The sequence below is a fragment of the Symphalangus syndactylus genome, chromosome 10 (genome assembly GCF_028878055.3).
Source record: "Symphalangus syndactylus isolate Jambi chromosome 10, NHGRI_mSymSyn1-v2.1_pri, whole genome shotgun sequence".
In the NCBI taxonomy this organism is placed as follows: domain Eukaryota; kingdom Metazoa; phylum Chordata; class Mammalia; order Primates; family Hylobatidae; genus Symphalangus; species Symphalangus syndactylus.
Genome location: NC_072432.2, coordinates 119,598,255 through 119,620,009, shown reverse-complemented (window position 1 = coordinate 119,620,009; position 21,755 = coordinate 119,598,255). Strand labels below are relative to the sequence as shown.

Genomic DNA, 21,755 nt, shown 5'->3' with positions numbered 1-21,755 from the left:
CAAAACTTCTCCCTCCACCTCCATTCACTCCTATCTATTTACCACGAGGGGCCTGTTTACTACACAACAGCATCATCACTTACAAGAAATAGCACGTTCCCTGGCTGGAATCCCATGGCTTCCTTGCATATCCAAATTCAGCTCTGGGGGTTATAAACCCTTGAAAAACTCAGGACCCAGACACAGCTGAGCACTTCGGGGAAATAAACATGCTTCCTTCAAGAGCTCGTGACACTCAGAAACGTGCCACGAAAAGCCTCCACATGTTTTCCCACAGTTCTCTTTCCACTGAAGCTCTCCTGGGAAGAACTGCTCCAAGGGAATAGGGCAGAATGTCATACTCACTTCCGGAGGGAGCAGAGTCCCCACTGAGGACACAAGCCTGAAAATGACTTGCACAGAGCTCACAGGCCTTTCCTCTGGTGACCTCCCTGAGCTTTCAGCCCTTGTAAGAGGGCAGGCAGTCTTGGCTACCAGGCTATATCAGCAGTGAAAAGAGAATGGGTTTGGGGGTCAAGGAGCCCCCAAATTCTAGTTTTTGCTGCAGTACTCCCTCACTGTGGTTTAGCCTTTAGGAACCTCCATTTCTTTTTTCTTTTCTTTTTTTTTCTTTTGAGACGAAGTTTCACTCTTGTTGCCCAGGCTGGAGTGCAGTGGCACTATCTCAGCTCACTGCAACCTCCGCCTCCCAGGTTCAAGTGATTCTCCTGCCTCAGCGTTCTGAGTAGCTGGGATCACAGGCGCGCGCCACCACGCCAGGCTAATTTTTTTTTTTTTTTTTTTTTTAGTAGAGATGGGTTTTCGCCATGTTGGCCAGGCTGGTCTCAAATTCCTGACCTCAGATGTTCCCCCCAACCTCGGCCTCCCAAAGTGCTGGGATTACAGGCATGAGCCACCGCACCCAGCCAGGAACCTCCATTTACTCATCTATTAAAAGGCATGAGCTGGGTTCAGTGACTCACACCTGTAATCCCAGCACTTTGGGAGGCTGAGGTGGGCAGATTGCTTGAGGCCAGGAGTTCAAGACCAGCCTGGGTAACATGGTGACACCCCAACTCTACAAAAAAAAAAAAAAAAAATTACCCGGGCATGGTGGTATGTGCCTGTAGTCACAGCTACTCGAGAGGCTAAGTGGGGAAGATCACTTGAGCCCAGGAGTTTGAGATGAAGTTTGAGCTATGACTGCACCACTGCACTTCAGCTTGGGCAACAGATCAAGACTGTCTATTGAGGAAAAAAAAAGAGCATAAAACCACATACCATGCAGTGCCGCAAAAAGTTTACATAATGAAGTGTAGGTAAAAGCACCTGGCAAAATGCCTGGCACACACTAGGTTTTCCTTCCCTCAGGATGAGTGACTGGAAACACCCTCACGGTCTGCGTGGTAGGTCTGTGAATCTGGTTTATGAGAGAGCCAAGAACATGCCCCAGGACAGTGGCCTGAATTTGCAAGTTACAAGCAGTCTCTGAAAAAGGACTATTCCTCTTATTATGACTTCTATTAAAACCGTCAAAGGACCCTACTGTTTTTTTTAACAGTTTTATTGAGGTATAATTCACATGCTATGCAATCACTCATTTAAAGGGTATAACCCAATGGGTTTTAGTTTAGTCACAGAGCTTTACAACCATTGCAATAATCTAATTTTAGAACATGACTCAAAAAAGAAACCTAGTACCCACTTACAGTCACTCCCCATTCCCTCCTAACGCTGCTACTCCCAAACCCTGGCCAGCATCAATCTACTTCCTGTCTCCATAGATTTGTTTATTCGGGACATTTCCTATCAATGGAATCATATAAGATGTAGTCTTGTGCGTCTGTCTGCTTTCACTTGGTGTCATGGTGTCATGTCGTCAAGGTTCATCCATGCTGCAGCAAGAATCAGTGCTTCATTCCCCTCCTGCCCCAAGCAGTTCCCTATTATTGTGTGTTTTGGATATTAACAAAGTGTGAGACACAAAGTAAATAAGCTGCTCCCCAAAACTTCAAATAGAAGACCCCTTTGGAGTTTGCCATATTTAAATGACCCTACTTTTAAATTATTTTTCTTTTATCCTTTTTCTTTTTTTGAGAAGGGGTCTCGCTCTGGCGCCTAGGCTGGAGTGCAGTAGCGCAATCACAGCTCACTGCAGTCCTGACTTCTTGGGCTCAAGCGATCCTCCCACCTCATCCTCCCAAGTAGCTAGGACCACAGGTGTGTGCCACCACACCCGGTTAATTTTATTATTATTATTATTATTATTATTATTATTATTATTATTATTATTTGTAGAGATGATAGGTCTCGCTATGCTGCCCAGGCTGGAACTTTTTCTTTTTAAAACTCACTGTAGACTCACATGCAGTTTTAAGAAATGACACAGACAGAACCTTCATACCCCTCACCCCGTTTCCCCCAAAGGAAACATCTTGTCTAATTATAGTACAATATTACAGCCAGGGAGCGACATTGATAGAGAATCCAATAACCTGAGTTTTTAAAGGGCTAGGCTGGCAGTATTTCTGATAAGGTCTCAAGGGGCCCTTTGTAATTAAAACCAGGGATGTCAGAAACACCTTCCCTGCAGTTCTAGTTCTGGAATTGAAGCAGTTGAGCAGGTACCACAGTCTGTAAGTCAGCTGGAGGTTATGCACGTGGAGCAGGAGGGAGGAGAGAGGATGGGGAGCCCTCCACCCTGCCCTCTGATCCCATTTTGCGGTTACACACGTGGAGCAGGAGGGAGGAGGGAGGAGGGAGGATGAGGAGGCTTCACTCAGCCTGTGATCCCACCTTGGGGTTATACCCATGGAGCACAAGGGAGGAGAGAGGATGGGTAGCCCTCCACCCAGCCCTCCGATCCCACCTCAAGGTTACACCCGTGGAGCAGGAGGGAAGAGGGAGGATGGGGAGCCATCACTCAGCCCTCCAACCCCCGCTCGGGTACCCGCCAGCCCCTTGAAGCAAGGAGGGCCAGATGCTAAAACTCCTGTTGTCAGTGCACACACCTCCCCCTGCTCCCTGCATATTTACTCTATCAGCACTGCTCATCTCCAGGATCTTATTCCAAATAGTCACGGCCTCATTCTCCAGCACCATTCCCTGCTTTTCAATGTGTGTGCATCAGCCTCTCCCTTTTTCATCTCAGATAAATGAATCGACTTGAATTAAAAGCAAACCATCAGGGAAGCAGTAACACAAGCCGCCCACTGGCTTATCTACGTGGCTTTCCCGAGTTGGCATCTACCCTGCAAAATGCCCTGCAAAATGCCGGGTGACCTCATCAACCAGGCAGGGAATGGCTTTTGTTGAAGGAGAGATAAGAGCCTTTGTGACTTGTGCTTGGTAGTTAGGATAACGTGGTTTTGCTCTGAAGAAAAGGGCAGAAAAGGAGGAGAAAGCACCCGCCCCTGAGAATTTAAGGGGTACCCACTGAAGAGGCACTATTGGAAAGAGCAGAGCCAGATACCCGGGGTCCAGGTCAGTTCTACCACTGCCTCACCATGTGACTTTAGACAAGAAGTTCAAACTCTCAGAGCTTCAGATTCCTCAACCACGAAATGGGACTAATAATTAACTCAGGGTTCCAGGGTGTTGTAAACGACAGAATATGGAAAATGCTTGAAAAACATCTGCTACATAGATGTGGTTTGATAAACACCCCCAGGAAGACAAAGTTATGTTCCTTTGTAAGAAAAACGCCCATGCATAAAACACTGTGTAGTATTTAGGTGCCTCCAAAGCATGTGCCGCCTTACAGAATGAACTACTTGCCTTGTACAAATATACTGCTTCTCCCGCAATGCTAAAGAAGCATTTTCCTAAGAGCTGGAACTATTTAGAATGTCTGTGCCCGAGTTTTTTCATCTATGAAACAGTAAAAATAACATACATCTCAGCATTTTTCATGAGTGTTCAATAAATGGTGTTTGCAAGCTGTAAGAGGCACTGTTCAAATATGACCAATTGCCACCCGTGTTTTCTTCTGTCTGGAAGAAGCAAGTAGGGGTACTGGTATACAGAAGGTGCTCAGTGCACACAGGACAGACCAAACATCACACCTGCCTCTAGACAACTTTAGTCTCTTCCTCCAAGGGACTCAGTCATGGAACTATGTGACTCAATACACCAACCTGAGAACCCCAGCATCCACTGGACACTGAAGTCCCAGGAGTACCCAGCTCTCCCATCGGTCCTCCCTGCAGACTCACAGTGCCTGGATTTTCAACGCCAGCCCTCCTAATGGATGGGGAGGGGCCAGGCCACCTTTGGTTAGCACACGCCAATGAAATGACTAACTGTAAGTCATAAACATTGAAAGGTGAGAGTAATAGTAAAAACCATTCTGATTTATTCAGCACCTCTTATGTGTCTGGCATGACTCTAAGCATCTTCCATGGATTCTCTCATTTAATCCTCACAACAGCCTCCTGAGCTCTGAGCCAGGGTTGGCCCTAGTTTTCAGCTGAACAGAGAGTGAGATTAAGTAACTTGCTCACATTACTTAAAATGTGCCAGGCAGAGGGCCTGGGCCACAGAAGCTGCGCAACAGCCACACCTCCCGTGCCTCCTGCAGGTAAGGCTCGTGGCAGAACTCTGGATGGTGGTCAACCACGTGGCCTTGGCCAGTGCAGCCACTGACTGGCAGGGCTGGAATCTGACCCCAGAACGTGTGATTAAAAGAGAGCAAGAGGGCTAGTTAATTGAGAAGTGAAATTCAGTCTTATCCCTTCATATATTATAACTAAAGCAAGTGACCCAATTCAATAAACAGATAGGAAAACTGTGTCCTTAGCCTAAGGGTGGAAGGCATATGGAAACATGTTCTTCACTGCTCGGACCTTCAGGCACTTGAGTAGCCCTCTCCTTTCTCTTTCCTACACTTTGTTCAACGTAAGTTTCCTTTTAAAACTAAACCAGTATCTTCATATAAATCAAGTGGCGCCATCGGTCATTGTTCAGCATCTAGAAGCCCTGCTAGAATGATTATGACTAACTCTGGGGGAAGTGTTAAGGCAAGATCTGGTAAAACACTTATAAAACAAACAACCTCCTTTAAGTGATCTGGTGATTAGCCAGTTTTGGAGGAAACAAAGAGGTAGAAGATATAAACTGTGCCCTTAAAATGCCAACAATCCAGTTAGGGAAAACAAAAACTCACTAAAAGATATGAAAGGGATACGGATAAAATGATCCTGAAGGGCCCTCCAGATACCTAGCCTGTCCCCACCCCTCTCTTCTCATCGAGCTATGCAGGGAGCTGAATGTTCTTGACGCCCCACTTTCTCGCTCCCATTCCCTCTTGGCCCACTGTACACTGGCCCCTATCCTGCCGGTGCCTGGAACCTGTCCCTGCCACATCCTAGCTCTGTTCCTTTCCTGTCTGTCCAGCTCCCAGACAGCAATCTTGCAAATTTACTTCCCGTGTCTCAGAAGAATCTTCCCCTGGCTCTTCTTCCTCCACCCTCGTTTTCTTCATTTTTTATTTTTTATTTATTTTTTTGAGACAGGGTCTCGTTCTGTCACCCAAGCTGGAATGCTGTGGTGCAATCTGGCTGACTGCAGCCTTGACCTCCAGGACTCAAGCGATCCTCCCACTTCAACTTCCCGAGTAGCTGGGACCACAGACACGTGCCACCATGCCCAGCTAATTTTTAATTTTTTGTAGAGAAAGTGTCTCCCATGTTGCCCAGGCAGGTCTCAAACTCCTGGGCTCAAATGATCCTCCTACCTTGGCCTCCCAAAGTGCTGGGATTATAGGCATGAGCTACCATGCCCCACCCGCCCTCATATTCAATGCTCACTTGGGAGGTGTGTCCCACTCATTAGATTCCACTCACGCTCCTAACATTTATTCAAAATGTCCCGAGTTGGGTTTCTGAAGAGCGCAACAGTAGGGCCTTCCCCGGCCGGCAGGCATGGGGCTCCTGATCTCTCCCTCTCCTCTGTCGTTTCCTCTCTCTTCCCTCCTGGCCAGCCCTTCTCCCTTTCTCCTGACCTCCTTCCTCCCGTCCCTTGGCATTCAGTCTTCCTCATCACTCACTGGTCTATGGATATGAGGAGCAGTACCCTCTTTAGTCTCAGGAAAAACCCCGTGGTATGCAGCTGAAGCAGGTGGGCCTCTCTGGCGACTGTACCTGCCAGGACGGGCACCCACTGCACGAAGGGAGCCACTCATCCTGAAGCCTAGAGTGGGCACCTGGAGCTACCCACACCTGCAGCCTGCATCCCTGCCCACTGCTTCCTTTCTCATGGCCTGGGCCCTGGAATGAGGATGTCCCTTCCTTCCAGGCTGCTGGGAGAGGACCCTGGGAGGCCAGGAGTCAGAGCTGGAGACTGTGGGTGGGGAAGGAGAGGTAGGGAGCAGGCAGAGAGAAGGCCCAGATTCCAAACCCACTGTAATTTCACATTCTGAAGATGATGTTGCAGATGTATCTTGAGCTTTTCATCCCATTTTCCTGGATGAACACAGGCACAACCCTAGCTCCCCACCTCAGGGAAACATATCCACCTCTCTTCAGAAAGTTTCAAAAACAGGAATGGAACAGTTGAACCATTTTATAATTTCCTACAAGTTTGCATTTATTTGATAGCAATAATATCAACCTCACATAGATAGTGTTTTTAAGTGATTCACAAAGTGTTATCACGTACCTTATCTCATCTGATGCTCAAACAAGGTAGGCAGGGCAGGTTTACGATCCTTACATCACAGATGCAGAGCCTGGGGGCCACGGGACTTGCCTGCTACTGTGCAGACAGAATGCGGGAGCTCAAACCCCAAACTGGGAGCACTTGGCACCTGCCTCCTTCTACAGCTTAAACCACCGCCTCCTTCTAGGCATTTCTATGCATAGCAGTCACCTCAACGATCCATCCCTAAATCCTTTTCTGTCATCGGAAACACATGCAATGGGTAATTTATGACCTTAACCCAATATGCATGAGAAAAAGCCAATTCAGGGCATCAGACAATGAGCCCAAGCGATCCACCCGCCTCGGCCTCCCAAAGTGCTGGGATTACAGGCATGAGCCACCATATCTGGCCCATGCTCATTTTTAATCACGGAGTTTTTCTTCTTAATGCCACATTATCTTAGTCTTCCTAATTCAATTTTTAATGGGAGCCATTCTTGCGGAGAATCTACCATCATTTCCTTAACCATTTCCCTGTGGAAGAACCTATAAGTTTCTTCCAAATTTCCTCTATTATACATAATGTTCTTATGAACATATTCATGCAAATAACTTTCCCCCTATTTTAAACGGTTTTCTCTATAGAGTCCTGGGGTTGGGATGACTGGATGAACTATGGTTCTTCATACAGACGGCCACATTATGTTCCAAATGTGTCACCTCTTCACTCTGTCACCAGCAATGCATCAGGATGTCACCCCAGACAGCGCTGCTTTTTCCATTTTCTTTGCTTACTATCTGAGGGGGTAAAACACAAAGCTCTTTTCACTCTACCAGGCTGTCTGTTTCAAATAAATGGCTACCTTCCAAGATCCAACTGGGGGACTGAGTCCTACATGAGAGATCAGATCAACTAGCCATACAAAGAAGTTACTGACAATTTTACAACCACATGATTAAATGGCTCTGGCCACCATCTTAGGTCTGGTGCCCTCTCAACCCTTCTCCCAGCTTCATCAACCTGAGGCCTAAGCAATTCCCAGCCCAGGCTGCCTTGTTAGGCTAGGCATCCCCCAACCAGGCCAGGCAGCAGCAGCAGCTCTGGAGTCAGGCCCCAGCCCCAGGCTCCTGAGTCCCTCCTTCCGGGTCCAGGGAGAAGCTGTGCTTTGTCTCAGCTCCATGTTTATGTTCACAGACAGACACTTAATAGGAAATGCCATCCGTAAAGCAGGATGACGAAATCATGGCCTGGGGAGAAGGCAAGGAGAGCCAACTTGGTTACAATGCAAAGCTTCAAACTTCAGGTCCATGCAGAATTTCTCCAAGAGATGTTGAAATCCTTGGCTCAGTGTGGGGCGACATCTCTGTTTCCTGTAATTAGACAGGCATTCTGCGTCTGAAAAAAGGCCACGTTTACAGCACCTCATATCCCTTCCACCAGTGGGAGAAACACGAACTTGGCTTCCAGTAAGTGTGTGGTGTTTCATTTCTGGAATTCCTCTAGGCCTTCCAAAGTCCCAAGAAGTGACTTCTCCTGGCCCCACCACCACCGTGTTCTCCAGAGACCTCATAGGCCCTCAAGCCTGCTGGCTCTCAAATACCCAGCTCAGACAAGGGGGCCTCAACTCCACCATCTGAAAAGCTGGGCTGAAACATTCTCTCACTAATGAAAGAAATGCTAGAGAGCCAGTAGAAACTGTGTGTGTGAGAACAGCAAGCACCCAGTGATTCCGTAAGTGTCCCCTGGGAACTTTCTGGGAACAAGGACAGGACAGAAAGCCATGAGGAATCTACCATAGATGCTCAGGGCTTTGGCTCCAGAGCTCACCTGTCTGGGTGGAATCCTGGCTCTACCACTGACTAGTTCTAGGACCCTGGGCAAAGTACTCCTCGGTGCCTCAGTTTCCCCATCTGCAAAATAGAAATAGCAACAGTGCCTACTTCACTGTATAGGGATTAAAAATATGAACTTTGAAGTCAGAAAGCCTGAGTTTACACCCCAGTTCTACCATGGCTAGCTACAGAACCTTAGGACTCCTTACCCTGTCAGGGCCTCAGGTTTCTTATCTGTGAAATGGACCTAATAATAGTAGCTACTCACAGCATTGTTCTGAAATAGTATCTACGAACAGCTAACAACAGTAGGACCTACAAAATCGTGTGTTAAATAGTAAAAACATACTTTAGGGGTGCCTTGAGGAGATAAACCTGCTGAACATAATCCCTGGTACAGAACTAGTATTCTTCAAGTGTTCTAGCACCTTCTAGTGCTGTTGTGGGGAGACGAGATACACCCTTCTATGTCAGGGGATAGGCTAGGACAGAGGATTCCAATGAGGAAAAAAAGGGCGTGGGAAGGGACTGGATAAAGGCATGATTGAGGGAAGGAGAGCAGAGGGGCCCCGGGCATGGAACTTTGAGTCACTCATCTAGCTAAGTCGCATGAAACTGCATACGACCCAAACAAGACAAATCTGTCCTGTTCACACAGCAAACAGGCACTAATTGTAAAATAAGAGTAAATGCTAGAAAAGGAAGAAGCATAGAGACCCTCTGTCAATGGACATAAACACAGACCTTTCACATCCCAGGGCAGCCCCCAAATACGGGACACTGTGATGTAAACAACCTTCCTATCAAATGGACTGTATCCAACAGAATGTATCAGGAACTAATCAATTCACTTCTCATTCTATCAAAAATCAAATGCAACTAAAACTACCTATCAGAGCAGATAACAAAAATGATCCCTCATTAACAGACTTCATGTCATCCCAATTAAAAGGAAAGAAACCTGATGCTACAAGCCCTTGCGGATCCCATGAAACATCACGACAGTTATATCTCCAGCAGGCTTTGAAAAACTGAAACTCTTCTTCCAAAACCCTTAGGGATACCAGGAGCCCAGGCTGAGGTGGACACCCTAACTCTCCCCGTCCCTTTCTCGTGTGTGTGCCTGTGTGTGTGCACATGGGTGAGTGTGTACATGTGTGTGTATGCCCATGTGCGTGTGACAGGGAGGAGGTGAGGAAGGATAGCTCCCTACTTCACTTCCTGGGTTTGAGGAAAGGCTGTTTTAAGGAAACAGACACTTCCCAGTTTTGACCACAAAGTCTGCCAGAAATAAATTCCAGACGATGAACAAATTACAGAAAGAGCGCAGAGAAGTAATGAGTGGCAGGGACCCTGCGGGCCGGGGTACAAGCCAAAGGTGCTTCCTACGGGGGCCAGGGTCAACAATCCCTGCCTGGCCAGGCTGCACTCTGGGGAGCTCCAGCTCAGCGAGGGGTGGCAGCCGGCAGCGTCCAGCGCGATGAGGTGGCCAGAGAAACATGTGAATAATGACACTTCCTCTGTTTGTTTCAGCTTTTGGTTGCCTGGGGCTACGGGACCACAGATTCAGAGTTGGCTTGCCAAAAATAAGAGATTACAGGGCTGTACAGAACATCACAAAAAAATAACAGTCACCCCACAAGCTTCCACGTGCAAAGACTGGGTTTGACTTCGTTTTCCTTCCTGTTGGTTCCTTGCTGGGAAGGGAATCCGACTATAACTTAAGGACTTGCAGCCCCCACAGAAGAACACATACTTAAATACACAACGTGCAGAACTAAATGCTCCCCCAAAGCCCCAAAGCCATTGTTAATAACAGGAAAGAACAATGAGCAAATGAACAGACAGGGTCATGATTACTTCTTACTGAGTTCTACACACAAACCCCATGATTTGATTACAAAAATCCTTCTTTACAAACATGGATTGAAATAAATGAGGTAATGCCCACCCCTCTATTTCAAGACATCATTTATGGGCAGACAATACATAATAAAGACAAGAGCACCTTGTTCAAATAAAAACTAGCGTGTACACAGGATGCTCATCAGCAAATGGACACCCGCTCCACCCTTGTACAAAAGCTGCGGCAACAGTCCCATTACATGGAGTAAAAAAAACAGATCCGCTGTTGGATTGAAACTAAACTCAGAAACACAATGCGTGAGGAGTCGGGTCTCTATTCTGTTTATTCCAAGGTTGCACAATTCTTGCATCCCCTCCAAATAAAGTCCAGCAGGGAAAGAAAAGTCGGTGATGTCATCTGTTGACTGAAATTGCTCTAAAGCCAACATAATTTGATGGGTGTTTTCCTCCTAGGAACCTGGACTGAATTCAAAACATAGCATAACATCTGAGTCTGAAGCACGGCCATTGTACCATCATGCGCTTCCCATCTCGGGCTGAGGGCTAATGGTTCAATGGGTCTTTTTTGTCCCCAGCTGATTAGTAAGACTATGAATAAAAGCCAATGTATCTGAACAATAAGGTTTAAGGCTGATAAGGGACCTGTTGTTCAGGGAGCTTTTAATTACTCTTTATAATTGTGTGGACAGCTGGGAGTCCAGGGTCCACACAAACTCAGCCCAGCACCACTGTAACAAATGTAAATACTTCCTCACAGGTATTTTCTCTTTGTCCTCAGGAATGATGAGAGTAAGAGATAATAGCCCAGATGCAAAGTATCCCTCAAAGGAAACTTTTGTTTTTTATAAAATTCCTCTAAGTACAAAAGTACTTCAATGCCAAAACCCTGGAACACCAGAAAGAATGGAGAAAAAAATAAAATCTTCCATGACTCATCCAATCATCCAAAAAAAGTCACTATTACTATGTTGATGTATGTCTAGACAATCTTTTTCCTATCTACTTATACACATATACATTTTTTACAAAAGTAGCATCATAATGTTTTTGTTTAAAAAAGCTGTTTTTTAAAAAAGTATCAAATCAGACATAATGAAATCATGGTCTGCTTATTTCCATCAATATACTGTGAACATGGTCATATTAATAAATATTTTTCCGCAATTTTTTTTTTTTTGAGATGGAGTCTCACTCTGTCACCCAGGTTGGAGTGCAGTGGAGCGATCTAGGCTCACTGCAACCTCCGCCTCCCGGGTTCAAGCAATTCTCCTGCTTCAGCACCTTGAGTAGCTAGGACTACAGATGCATGCCACTACACCCGGCTAATTTTTTGTGTTTTTAGTAGGGACAGGGTTTCACCGTGTTAGCCAGGATGGTCTCGATCTCCTGACCTTGTGATCCGCCCACTTCAGCCTCCCAAAGTGCGGAGATTACAGGCATGAGCCACCACACCCAGCCGATTTTTTTTTTCTTTTTGACACAGGGTCTTGCTTTGTGAAGTTCATGGCAGGATCATAGCTCACTGCAGCCTCAACCTGCCAGGCTCAAGCAATGCTCCCACCTCAGCCTCCCAAGTAGCTGGGCTACAGGCACACGAAACCATGTCCAGGTAATTTTCAAATTTTTTGTAGAGACAGGGTCTCCCTGTCCTTCCCAGGCTGGTCCTGAATTTCTGGGCTCAAGCAATCCTTCCATCTCAGCCTCCCAAAGTGCTGGGATAACAGGTGTGAGCCATCATGCCCAGCCCCACAATGATTTTTTTTTTTTTTGAGACGGGGTCTCACTCTGCTGCCCAGGCTGCAGCGCAGTGGTGCAATCTCAGCTCACTGTAACCTCCACCTCTCAGGTTGAAGTGATTCTCCTGCCTCAGCCTCCCAAGTAGCTGGAACTACAGGCAGGCAACCATGCCCGGTTAATTTTTGTATTTTTAGTAGAGATGGGGTTTCACCATATTGGCCAGGCTGGTCTCGAACTCCTGAACTCAGGCAATTCACCCACCTCAGCCTCCCAAAGTGCTGGGATAACAGGCGTGAGGCACCATGCCCGGCCCCCACAATAAATTTTAATGACTATATACTACTATTTTCTAGGGATGGCCTTTACTATAATTTACTATACCAGTCACCAATTTTCATCATTCAGCTCATTTCCTGTTTTCCTCATTATAAATAATGCTACAATGAACATCCTTAGAGCTAAATGTTTACATATAGATTACTCTGGGTCAAGGGGTATGAATTTTTTTGTTTACATATTTTTACAGCTCTTGTTAGATACTGTCTGTCTTATTACCCTCCAGAAAGGGCTGTGCCAACGTAAACACCTATCAGCAGTTTGAGTGTTCATTTAACTACAACCTAGCCAACACCGGGTATTACAACTTCTACTTATTTAAGTCCTTTATTCTTTCCCCCTCAGAATTGACATTTATTAAGTTTATCATATTTGCCTGAAGCATTATTTATATAAAAGAAATTAAATAAAACAGATAAAAGTGAATCCTCCAACATAGTTTCACTTTTTTCAGCTTACTTAACCCCTTTTAATATTTGAAAGTTCAGTAGATAAAAACTTAGCTCAGTGAAACTTTAATTTGTATTTCTTTTATTACTCATTCAGTTGAATATTTTTTATAGTTCAATGGTGGGATTATTTCCTTTTTGTGAATACCTTGCTCATACCATTTACCTCTTCTATTAAAGCATGCTTTTTTATTAAAATGTTAAGATTTCATATTTTAAATGCATCAACCCTTTATCATATATTGCAAGTTGAATGTCCTACTTCTTGTTATCCTTTTATTATTATACTGTTAGTAATGTTTTTAACTGCTATGTAATCAAGCATCCCCATCTTTTCTGATTTCTGCCTTTGCTGAAATATCTAAATTATATGGCTTTTCATCTCTATTTTCTTCTGGTCTCTTCTGACTTTACTGTTTAAATGTAATTCTTTAATCCATCTGGGATATATTTTGGTATATGAACTAAGGTAAGATGTTTACTTTGGTTTTCAAAATAGTTAACTTCTAGTATAATACTATGAATATTTTACAATTTTACCACGAGTGTGAAATGTTGCCTTTTTTATATACTAAATACCTAGATACAGTTAGTCACACTTGCAGATTTTCTACTTTAACCTGCTTATATAGCTGTCTCTTCTGGAGCTAGTACCACACAGCTTTAATTATTATATTTTTACAGTTTGTTTTAATATCTAGCCAGTAGTAGTCTCCCAGCCTTATTCATTATGACCTTTTTGAATATTTTTTGGTTCTTATCACCTGTTTAATCTTTCACCTGAACTTAAGAATCATTTGGTCAAATGGAAAACAAAACAAAAACTCAACTACCTTTTGAGGTTTTGAATTTTAAAATTAATCTAAAGTATACACTTCTTTACAGTATTGGATTTTTCTGTTCACTAACATAGCATTTCTTTTAATTTATTTCAGACTCTTCTTGAGTTCCATATATAGGAATGTATTCTTATAATTTCTAGTAATTTTATATTTTATGTTGCTATTGTGTATGGATTTTTTAAATTATATTTTCCGATTGGTTATTTACGACATACAGGCAAACTATTAATTGTTAATACATTATTTTTAAGTCAGTCATCTTAATAAACTTTCTTCTTAGATCAAGTATTTCTTCATTTAATTCCTTTGAATGGCTAAAGTAAACCATCTAAAAATACTAATAATCACTTAGGGAGGTTGAGGCAGGCACTTGAGGTCAGGATTTCGAGATGAGCCTGGCTAACATGATGAAACCCCATCTCTACTAAAAATATAAAAATTAGCCAGCTGTGGTAGCAGGTGCCTGTAATCCTGGCTACTCTACTCGGGAGGCTGAGGCAAGAGAATCACTTGAACCCGGGAGCTGGAGGTTGCAGTGAGCCGAGATCACACCACTGCACTCCAGCCTGGGCAATAAAAAAAAAAAATAGTAATAATCTTATATTTTCTCCCCATTATTATTACTTCTTATTTTTCCTATCTTATTACACTGGCTAACACATCCGGAACCATGTTAAACAGTAGTGATAACATGTATTCTGACCCCTCCCTCATCAGGGAGCAATATATTGAGGTACTTGATGGGCCAGCCCTGGTACTCCTGCCCAAGTCCCATGGCCAGGGACCTGATGCTAAATGGAAGTTCAGGTGACTAGGTGACTGATTTCCACACATTTACAACGCAGAACATAATGCCTTTGAGAAACATAAAAGATACTCTCTACTAAAGCAGACCAAATGATGACCATGCCAACAATTTCCCATGGTAAATGCAAGACTTGGCCAGGCATCAAGCCTGCAATCCCAGAACTTTGGGAGGCCGAGGTGGGTGAATCACTTGAGGTCAGGAGATCAGCCTGGCCAACATGGTGAAACCCCGTCTCTACTAAAAAAAAATTGCAAAACTTAGCCAGGTGTGGTGGTACGTGCCTGTAATCCCAGCTACTTGGGAGGCTGAGGCAGGAGAATCACTTGAACCCCGGAGGTGGAGGTTGCAGTGAGCCGAGATGGCACCAATGCACTCCAGCCTGCGTGACAGAGCAAGACTCTTGTCTCAAAAAAAAAAAAAAAAAAAAAAAAAAGCAAGACTTGACAGGGAGTAGGCTGAGATGAAGATAGCTAATGTCCAACTTTTCATCGGCCCTGCAGCAAAGGCATGTTGAAAGCATAGCGGCCATGGAGACCAGTGGCTACCTTCCCAGCTCTGTGCTTCCTCAGCCTCTCTCAAGATGAGGCAGGCAGGTTCTCACCCATTCCTTTACCTCCTCTTTCCCCAGCTGGGTCCACTACCCCCTCCTCCAGGAAGCCTTCCAGGCCCATCCAGATGGAAACTGGCCACTGGGCCTTTGGACCTGGCAGAATACTCACTGGCTTTCACCTGCTCCCTGGCATGACTTTCCAGGACCCAATCACACCTCACTATGCAAATCTGGCCATCTGACTCCTCACCCAAACTCCACAAAAGTGCCAAAAAAGGACCTCCATTTAAGAACCATGCACTACATTTGAAGAGGTATTTTTTCATCCAAATAGTTAAAAGTGCTTTTGCTTTAAAGGGTTCACTTTTAAGGAGAGGCTAGAAGGGGCCCTTCAGGATGCGACTTACTATTGATTATGTGCCAGGCAATGCTCAGTACTTTGTACATTCAATCAAATTTAAGCTGCACAGTAACCCTGAAATTATATTACAAATCAGAAAACTGTGGTGCAGAATTACCGTATGATGCAGCAATTCCACTTATGGGCACACACACAAGAGTTGAAGGCAGGGACTTGAATAGATATTTGCACACTCATGTTCATAGCAGTGTTATTTACAATAGCCAAAAGGTGGAAGCAGCCCATGTATCTCTCAATCAATGGATGAATGGATGAACAGAATATGGTCTATATATATGATGAAATATTATCCATAAAAAAAAGGAAATTCTGACACAGGCTATCACATGGGTGAACCTTGAGGCCATTCTGCAATGTCGTATGTATATATACTTACATGAGGTTCCTAGAACAGTCAAATCCATAGAAACAAGTATAATACAATGGGGGCCACCAGGGGCTAGAGAAAGGTGGGAATGGGGAGTTAGTGTTTAATGGGAACAGTTTAGGGATGATGATCAGTTAGGGATGACGATAAAGTTCGGGAAATGGATCATGGTGATGACTGTACAACAATGGGAATACACTTAATGCCACTGAACTGCCCACTTAACAATAGTTCGAGTGGTGAAATTTGTGTTATGTATGTTACCACTATAAAATAAAGAAGAAAGAGCCGGGTGTGGTGGCTCACGCCTGTAATCCCAGCACTTTGGGAGGCCAAGGCGGGCAGATCACAAAGTCAGGAGTTCGAGACCAGCCTGGCCAATATGGTGAAACCCCGTCTCTACTAAAAATACAAAAATTAGCCAGGCATGGTGGCAGACACCTGTAGTCCCAGCTACTCAGGAGGCTGAGGCAGGAGAATCACTTGAACCCGGGAGGTGGAGGTTGTAGTGAGCCGAGATCAGGCCACTGCACTCCAGCCTGGGAGATAGAGCGGGACTCTGTCTCAAAAAATAAATAAATAAATAAATAAAGAAGAAAAAAAACTGTGGCTCCAAGAAATGAAAAGTCACTTGCCCAGCTAGCAAGCCATGAAGGTAGAACTCAAACATCCTATGGCCAAATCCAGAGTCTAAATTCTAAAATACACCAGACTCTCACCTACCAAATTCTTCTGCACACATCTCTCTCTTGGGTGGACACTCCCTTCTCCTGCCCACCCCACGGGTGAAACCCACCCCAGGATAAAATTTGAGCCAGCTTTCAAGGGTCAGCTCACATAGGACCTATTGGCTGAAACCTCTCTTGGCTCTCCCAGGCAGATTTTGAAGATTTCTCTTCTCTGTTCCACTGGAACCTTAGTACAGCACTCTTCACATTTCATTTTCATCTTTTCTTTGTAGGTCTTCCCAACAGACAAGAAGTTTTTTGCAAACAGGACCTTATCTGTACTTCTAATGCCCAGATCAGCACCTGCCAGATGGCCAATAAATGTCAGCTGAATAGATGAATGGATGAATAAATGAATAAATGAATGGATGAATGAATGAATAGGTGAATGAACAAACGAACGGGGTTTTCTTAGCAGCAGAAACCACAACACTAATTCACTTTGTTTCAACCAAAGGCTGTGATGGTGCCGTGAAGGTGACCACATCCTTTCTCCTTGACACCCCTCCATCAGCCCACATCACTGCAGCCTCAGGTGTCTAGCACAATACTCTCCGTTCTCAGTTCTGGGAGGGGCCGTCTCATTGCTGTTACATCCAAAACATCCAAAAGAAAGGACAAAGTCACCTTGAATCCAGTGCACTTAAGGGAACCACGCTTAGTGCTGCGGGATTTAGGAGGACGAGAGAGACCTCGGGTTGAAACAGGAGAATTTTTATATAAAATTAAAAAAATAAGTTTTCCTGTATTAAGCTAACTTATCCCAAAGGCAGCAACAGGCACAGCCCAGACCCAAAAAAGTCTTAATAATATTATCTAATATGCTCTTAAAAACTCTCGCAGCAGTCCCTCAACATAAAAAAAAATTTCCTTTGTTTTATAAAATAAATTTATAAATTCCTGTTCTCTATAACTAGTAACTTCAAGCATTCTGCTTTATCTAAAAAATACAACAAAAGTCATAAAAAACCTAATTAAGCCTAAACTACAGCTGCCTGGGCACCATAATAAAGGTTATAAAATAAGCCTTTGCCCAGGCAAACCTAAATAACAAACATCTAGGTTGCTTGGCAACAGTCATATACAATCCTGTCTTTGTCCTGCCTCAATATCCCTGCTTTCACACCACTATGAGCTTATTTCAAGCTAGCTCACCCCCTTTTATAAAATATATATAAAAGTCAAATACTGTCTTTGTTCCAGGCCTACTCTTTTAAACATAAGTCAGCTGGGCCTGAGTACACCCAGTAAAAATTCTCCTGTTTCAACCCAAGGTCTCTCTCGTCCTCCTAAATCCCGCAACATTAGCACCTGAAGTTCCTATAAGAGAGGGCCCAGGCGAGGTGGCTCACGCCTGTAATCCCAGCACTTTGGGAGGCTGAGACGGGCAGATCACGAGGTCAGGAGATCGAGACCATCCTGGCTAACACGGTGAAACAATGTCTCTACTAAAAATACAAAAAATTAGCTGGGCATGGTGGCAGGCGCCTGTAGTCCCAGCTACTTGGGAAACTGAGGCAGGAGAATGGCGTGAACCCGGGAGGCAGAGCTTGCAGTGAGCTGAGATGGTGCCACTGCACTCCAGCCTGGGGGACAGAGAGAAACTCTGTCTCAAAACAAAACAAAACAAAAAAAAAAGAAAACAAAAAAAGAGAGGGCCCAGGAACATACCCAGCAGGATTAAGTGCTGGCCCCGGAGCCAGATGATCAGGATCTGAGTCCTCATTCAGCCTCATACTAGTTGGGTAAGTCCCTCAGCCTCTCCCTTCTGCGATGCTCTCATGGGTAAAGTAGGGGACATTTCCCACCCTATCTTACAGAGTGAGGGTATAGCATCCAAGGAGGGAGCAGCTGTGAGCAATGGTTCCCACAAACTACAAATGTAGAAGGAAACTATTCTGATTCCTCTGCCCTCTGGAGGTCAGGAGGGAGTCTCCATCAGCAGCAGGAATGGACTGGCCCTGAAGATGGTCCACATCATGGCTGAGAGTGCCTGGACCCCGCAGGCTGTCTGCTGTTAGAAGGGTGACACTGGAGGAAGAGGCTAACAGGGCCTCTGCCAAGTTCCCTCCACAGCGTGGAACCACCTACCTGCCCACCCCATCAGGAAGCAGAAAGAAGAAGGCTCACAAAAGGGAGCAAAACAGGATTTACTCTCAGCCATGTGGTGAGATCAGAGCAAATCTGGAGGAGCGGTGCCAGGCTCAAGGGAATGGAGGTAGCCATTCCAGCCAGCCACAAATGGTGGGCCCTAGAGGGAGGGCTCAAGGGTCCTCAGTGGGGAGAGCTGAGAGGCCTGCCTTTCTGGGGACCCCTGGTTGCAGGTACTCGTTCTCATCTCTACGAACATCTTTGCACTTGCCACACCAGATGTGCCAGCACAGGGTGGGGAAAACACACTCAAACCAAGTTCTCACATCACAGGTCAAAATAAATGTGACTAGGAGTCAGTGAATGAGTGCACTGGCCTCAAAATAAAACCTAAAATCAAAACCACAATGACACAGCGCCTCACACCCACTCGCATGGCTATAATCAAAACGACAGACAATAGCAAGTGTTGGCAAGGATGCGAAGAAACCGGGGCCCTCCCACGCTGCTAGTGGGAGTGTAAAATAGCACAACCACTTTGGGAAACAGTCTGACTGTTGCTCAGAAAGTTAAACATATTTGCCAGTAACATGGCCAAAAAAAAAATTAAACATAGAATGACCACATGACCCCACAATTCCACTCCTGGGTATATACCCAAGAGAACAGAAAACATATGTCCACACAAATGCTTGTCCACAAATGTACATTATTCATGTACAATAGCCAAAACAGTGGACACAACCCAAATACCATCCATCAATGAATGGACAAACAAAATGTGATCTACCCATAAATGTAATATTATTCAACCATAAAAAGGCATGAAGTATTGATACATATTACAACTTGAATAAACCTTGAAAACATCATGCTAAGGGAAAGAAGCCGGATATAAAAGGCCACATATTGTATTATTCCATTTATATGGAATGTCCAAAACAGGCAACTCTATAGAAATGAAGTAGTGGTTGCCATGGGTTAGGGGTGCAAGGGGAGACGTGGGGAATGGGAAGCAGCTGATAATTGGTAGGGTTTCTTTTTGGGGTGGTAAGAATGTTCTGAAATTAGATGGTAGTGATGCTTCCACAATTCTGTGAATATACTAAAAAGCACTGAGTTATACACTTTCAGAGAGTGAATCTGAGGGTATACAAATCATATCTAAATTTTTTTAAGATTTTAAATTTGTATTTATTTATTTTTTTGAGACAGGTCTTGCTCTATTACCCATGCTGGAGTGTAGTAGTGCGATCAAGAATTTTTAGAGTCAGTATACTCACGTAAGCTAACATAAATGAGAAAGAGAGAGAGCGAGAGAAAGAAGGGAAAGGAGGAAGTGGGAAGGGGAAAAGAAGGGAGAGGAGTGGAGGGAGGGGAGGGGAGGGAGATACTCTTACTCAGAAATTTTCTTCCTTTGAAAATCCCTTATGACATTTCTAAGGAGAAGCAAGAATAGTGTGTCCTTTGCAAATTACCTTAAAGACAAAGAGGAGATCATGGACAGAAATCCTACAAGTCAGTAGGGGCCACCTTTACCTGCCAGGCGGATCACAAAAATAGGGGATTTCTGTCAAGAAGGCAGGAATCTTCAGCAGAACACAGCTTCTGAACCATCTGACTCTCTCAGAACCAAGACAAGACAGTTCAAATGCCTACAAGCCACAGGACCCAGGAAATACTGCAGAGTGGGCACTTTCCCCCTCTACATAAAAGAACCTATTTCTTTTCTACGCATCAGCTTCTCCAGTTCATCTTTCATTAAAAGGACTTGCCATGGAATGAAAACTCATATTTCAGGACTAAGATGGACAACAGGCCTTCTCCAGCTCTTCTCTGAAAAGCTTTTCGGTAGAGAACGAGCTTCCTTCACAAGAATGGCACTCCCGCTGGGTGTGAGCTAAACGCACACGAACGACACTTGCGCAGCTAGGAATGCGCACAGCGGGGGAAAAAGCACAGAAGCAGCCCCCATCCTGCCCGAGTGCCACATCCCTTTCTGGGCTTTCATTGCCCCACCCCCACCACCTGCAAAATGAAAGAAAGATTGCAATAAACAAGGTGTAAGTCTCAAACCCGCCCCTCACCTGGAGCTTGTAATCAGGTGTCAGGCTCCCATCCACCCACAAGGAACAGGGAGATTTTGGTGTTGAAGCTTCAACCTGCCCTGCGAGCCAATCTTTATTTCAAAGTACTTTGTGCTGTAAGCTAAAGGGAGAAAATGATCAAATGCCTCAAATCTCCCGTAAGCAGGGACTGTGCCTGGGGGGAAAGGTGCTCACCAAGGTGGGGACACATCGGGTGTCTCCTGGTGCTTTCTGCTGGCACTAACATTCTAAAAGATGAAGCATTAAGTACAGCAACATGAATCTTCCTTTTTTAACATGGAAAATGTGTTTTCATAGAGCAGGGGGGAAAAGAATTCTCTAAAGAACAGAGCTGAATAGGCTTAGCAAGAAAAGAAATTCAGAAGATGGAGAGGAGGAGCTCTAAAACATCCACAAAAAAAAAATCATTTCATAGCAATGCTGACCATTTTAATTGATTCTCGATGACAGACGAACACGAGAAGAGGTAGATGATGTAATGCGATGGCTGCTGAAGGCAACAGCCACAAAACAAATGTAGCCCTTAGAATACCCCAGTGGCCACGCGTCATTATAAAAAGCTTCAACTGTCAGGAGCAAAACTGGGGTGAAGGGGCTACTCCCCCATACATGTAATTTGTCCAAGCCCTGCCATGGCCACCACCTCCCTGGATCCTCAAAGCAACCCTATTATGCAAGACATGCTGATCCAGGTGCTTCTGACAATTCAGAAAACCAGGACCAAGCCGTGGGGCACCGAGCCTGAGCTAATAAGCAGCAGAGTCGATAACTGGCATGAAGGTCTCCCAGCTCCATGAAGATGCATCATCAAGAAGGTTGGGCCTCAAATTCTTTCCATTACACTTCATGTTTCTCCTTGGATTATCTCCATAAAGGAGAAAAACAATACCCAGAACACAATTCCAACTCTGAGAAATTGTCTGATCTTCCTCCTTGTCTCTGACACTCCTCAAAAAAAAAAAAAAAAAAGAGGCCGGGAGCGGTAGCTCTCACCTGTAATC

The 21,755-nt window shown here is 44.8% G+C and overlaps 1 protein-coding gene across 3 annotated transcripts in view; it reads right to left on the bottom strand.

The window, feature by feature from the left end:
* Positions 1 to 21,755, bottom strand: part of DPYSL2 (dihydropyrimidinase like 2) — a 122,979-nt gene that overhangs the window by 38,649 nt on the left and 62,575 nt on the right. The window lies entirely within an intron of this gene.